Source organism: Oratosquilla oratoria, unplaced genomic scaffold (genome assembly GCF_046742065.1).
Source record: "Oratosquilla oratoria isolate Oo_2021 unplaced genomic scaffold, ASM4674206v1 SCAFFOLD66, whole genome shotgun sequence".
Lineage (NCBI taxonomy): Eukaryota > Metazoa > Arthropoda > Malacostraca > Stomatopoda > Squillidae > Oratosquilla > Oratosquilla oratoria.
Window position 1 is genome coordinate 975,001 of NW_027467730.1, and position 5,000 is coordinate 980,000.

Sequence of the window (5,000 nt, forward strand, 5' to 3'; positions counted from 1 at the left end):
TTCCCTGCGGGACACCGCTTATTACTTCATTCCATTTTGAGTGCTGATCTCTTATCACTACTCTCATTTTTCTTTCTTGCAAAAAGTCTTCCATCCAATTTAGCAATTTACCTTGTATTCCTCCTTCATATTCTAATTTCTTAAGCAACTTCTTATGTGGTACTTTGTCAAAAGCTTTTTTTAGGTCTAGAAATGCACAATCAGCCCATCCATCTCTTTCTTGTATTATATCTATTAGCCTTGAATAGAAACATATTAAATTGGTGACGCATGATCGTCCTTGTCTGAATCCAAATTGCCTTGGATTTAGTACGTTGTTTTTTCCAAGTATTTTACCCATCTACTTTTGATAATTCTTTCACATATTTTTGCTATTGTACTTGTTAGAGAGACTGGTCTATAGTTGGTAGGTTCTTCTTTATTTCCTCCTTTATATATAGGTACTATATTTGCTTTTTTCCAATCTTCTGGAACTTTTCCTTCTTTTAAGGAACTGCTTATTATGCTATGTATTTTGTCTGCCAGTTCATTCCTGCATTCTTTCAGAATCCAGTTTGCTATTTCATCTGGCCCATGCGATTTTCTGACATCAAAATTACCCAAGTGTGTCAATATTTCATTCTTTGTTACTTCTATTTCTTCCATAGGGGGGACTTTTTCCTTCCACTCAATCTCTTCAGGTTGTATATTTTCCCTTGTAAACACTGATTTAAAATGTTTGTTCATAATTTCTGCCATTTCCATTTCCTCAGTGTATTCAACTCCTCCTTGTCTTAATTTCTCTAAGTCTTGTTTGTTTTTCAGTTTATTGTTTACAAATCTGTAGAATAGTTTTGGTTGATCTTACACTTTTCTATAACATCTTTTTCATATTTTCTTTTTTCCTCTCTGCACTTTTGTACATATTCATTTCTATAACCAGTATATATTTTCCATTTTTCAGGTCTTCTGTCTTTTTTCCATCTGTTCCAGGCTTTGTCTCTTTTGTCCTTTAACTCCCTACAACTTTTGTTGTACCAGCATTTTACATATTCTTTTTCTTGTTTTTGTCTTGGGACATACTTTTCCACTCCTTTTTTGTAAATTTTTGTCAAAATATTCCATTTCTCTTCCACTGTTGTTTCTTCTTTGTATATTTCTTCCCAGTTTTCTTGTTGGAAGAATTCTCTTATTTTATCAAAGTTTGTTTTTTCATACATCATTCTTCCTTTTCTATATTGTTCATTTCTTTTCATATATTTTTCTTCATTAAGTTCCAGTTCAATCAATATGTGGTCACTTTTACCTATTGGTGTTTTATATTCAATCTTGTCCACTATTCTAGGTTCAGATGTAATTATTAAGTCTAGCCTCGATGGTTCTTCTTCATTTCTATACCTAGTGTTCTCTTGTATCCATTGTGTCATTGAATGGTCAGTAATCATCTCAAGTAGAGCATTTCCCCATGAGTCATCACCACTCTTTACTGTCATTTCTTCCCAGCAGATTTCTTTGCAATTAAAGTCGCCCATCATAACTATTCTTCCTCCGTCTTCCATTATTTTAGTTAATGCTATCTTTGTGTCCTCTAACATACTTTTATGTTCACTCTCCTCCCATGAGGCTGTTTTCGGAGGCACATAATTGATCACAAATTTTCTGCTCTTCTTATCTCGGTCTTCCACTTCTATCATAATCATCTCTACTGTATTCTTTCCATATATGACACCTTTCACGTTTATATCCTTCTTAGTCAGGAACATAACTCCACCCCCTTGTTTTTTCTCTCTGTTTCTAATCCAATAATTGTATGTATCATGTCCTACACTGTTGGGTGGTAGTGGGCCTTTTAATTTTGTTTCTACAATTCCCATTATGTCCGGTTCTTTTTCTTTCAAATAATCATTCAGTTCATTCAATCCTGTTATCAATCCATCTATATTTGTGTAAGACACTCTTAGTTTTCTGCCACTTCCATTGTATTCTCTGTTTCCCTTATGTTTTTCTTTAGTATGTCGAACTGCTTTATTTTCATGTTCACTACTCTCCAATAGAATCTCTCTTTCTCTGACTCCGTTCTTTCCTCGTTTTTTTGCCTTAGCTTCAAGTCTTTTCTGCTTTTCTGCCTCTCTTTCCTCCTTATTCATTTCTCTTTTTATCCATACCTTTTTATATTGATCATTTGTTGCTAGTTTCCCTGTCTTGGATAGAATTTTCTCTGCTGTTGTTTGTGACCTGAATTTAATCTTAATTGGTCTGGTCTTATCTGTACTATATTTTCCGAGTCTGAATTTTTCCTCAATTTCCTTTATAATTTCTGGTTCATCTTCCTGGACTAATTTTAATAAACTGCTTACTCTTTCATTTTCCTCCTTGATTCTTGCAGTTCTATCTGGGTTATGTTTCTCTTCCATTCCTAATATAATTATACATTTCTTTTTGTCAGCTAATTCTCTTACTATATTCTCCTTCTGTCTCATCACTTTAATAACTGAGTCTTCATTATGTTCTTTCAATTGCTGTTTGACTATGTCAGTGAATGAAACCTTATTCCCTTCTTGAGTTATTCTCCAATTTTTAGCTTCTGTAGCTAGTTTCTCTCTGTTTTCATTACTATTCTTCTTCAATTTCTCATTCTCCTCCTTTACATTTCCTAACTGTCTTTTTAGGTCCTCTATTTCTTCAGTTAAGTTTCTGTTAGCCTTCTCTAGTTGTTCCAACCTTTCAATTCTTTGAAAAATGGAGTCTACGTTACCTAACTTACGCTCCAAGTCCTCGATCACCTTATCAACTCTCTCCTCTAGTCTTATCAGTCGGGGGGGGGGGGGGGGTTGTGTCCCCCCCACCCTCTTTAAATCCCTGGAACATATTCTCGTCACTTTCTTCTGTATTGCTCCTCTCTATACTTCTAATCTTTACATTTTTATTAGACATTTGATCCTCGCTAAGCCTTTTGTTTACCTTCCGCTTGTCTGGCTGGTCAAAGTCTACTCCCTCCTCATTTCCTTCCATTTCCCTCAGTAATCCCTCCCCTTTTCCTCTTTCCCTACGTTCCCACTACTCCACGAGCAATTTCCCCCCCACCCTGCAAAAACACTAGGCACTTCTCTTTGCGTTGGGATCCACAGACTTCAATTTTCTTCAGAACGTCTTCTAAGCCGTCCATTCGTTGAAGTGTGTGTGTGTGTGTGTGTGTGTGTATAATATATATGTATAAATATATGTAAAAATAATATATGTGTATATATTTATATATGTATATATATATATATATATATATATATATATACACATATATATATATACTTTTAGGGTACATTTGGTACGCCTGTCATGACATCCTCCGTAGTTGGCAGGTAGGAGTCACGTGACTAAATTCAAATATCTTCGAATCCATGGAACATCATAGTAATTTTCCTCAGGATAGCTCCAGCCGATTTTTTCTTTGACTTGAGATGTTATTTTGAATATTTCAAATTAATTATTTTTATAATGCATTTTGCAGAGTCATTTTATAAACAAGAAAATCGTGTATATATGTTCGGTAGGGTGCGGGTGGCAGGAGAAGTTTTATATTGTTGTCGTCATCGTTGTTTTGTCGTCTCAAATTTGAACGCCTTAAGTTTGACTTCGTCTTTATTTATTTTCCGTTTGATGGTGGGTAGGATTAATGGTTGGTGTATGTATTCATCTGAATCAAAAATTCTAGCCCAGAACGAAAAATATATAAACTACAATATTATATATATATTTCTTTATGTTGATATTGTAGCTGTGGCCATGAAATAGGGAAACGAACAATGCTGTCCACGTAGATTTGATAATGATAATGAAGACAATAAAGATGATGATGATGATAGTGATAACACCTAAATGAAAATTGTAGAATTAAATTGGATCGAAAATTGAGAGAAAAAATGTTGAGGCGAATTAAATGAGAAAAATTTGAAGACGGGAGGGTTAGGGAGGGAAGTGGGAGGAGCCATTTTCTGTTGTGTAGATGTTGAGGAGGTGAATTCTGGAGGTGGAGGTGGTTGAAAGAGATGATGAGGATATCTTCCCACAATTTTACAGCGTCGGAAAGTGGAGATTCTTCTGGAAGCAAGACCGCCACTGCACGAACGTGGTCAAATATAATATCTCGGTAGGAAATACGTACAAACCTTCTTCCCCCTCCCCCTCCCTCTCTCCCTCCCCCTCTGTTCTCTCCTTGTTCCTTTACTGCGATTTTCTTAAAAAAAAAAATATATATATATATATATAAATATATATATATATATATATATATATATATATATATATATATATATATATATATATATATATATATATATATATATATGAATAGATAGAAAATCTTGTCCTTCCCTCCCTATTTCTCTCACCCTTCCTATTTCAAAGCCAATTTTCCTCCATCCCCTCACCCGCTCCCTCCCACCCTTGTTGCCATATACGCATGTGTCTTGTCAAGATGTCCTATTTTATGTGACAAAACCTATACAAATATATTGAATACATTTTGATCATTACAATTCTATTTATATAAAAAATATATTACAGGAAAACTGCTGGAGATAAAAATTGTGGCAAAAATAAGCATTTGCTATATATTTGCATAGCTGTAGTACATCGGATGTCAGGGTATACGTATATAAACAAATACACGTAAATATTCATATTTTGTGCTCAGTAGCATGAAAGGTAAATTCTGTAGCTTATCTATCAACCCCCTCCCTCCTTAATTAATAAGAATATGTTTAGTGGTCGGTGTTGTCTATGTTCTCACGATCCCCATTCTCTTAGATTAGAAACGACTCCTTTCTCTTCGAGTAGACCTGTGACGTAATGTCGCGCCTGCATGTCTGTGTGTGTGTGTGTGTGTGTGTGTGTGTGTGTGTGTGTGTGTGTGTGTGTGTGTGTGTGTGTGTGTGTGTGTGTGTGTGTGTGTGTGTGTGTGTGTGCGTGTGTGTGTGTATGTCTGTGTCTGTGTGTGTGTGTGTGTGAGCTATGGTGAGCTATGC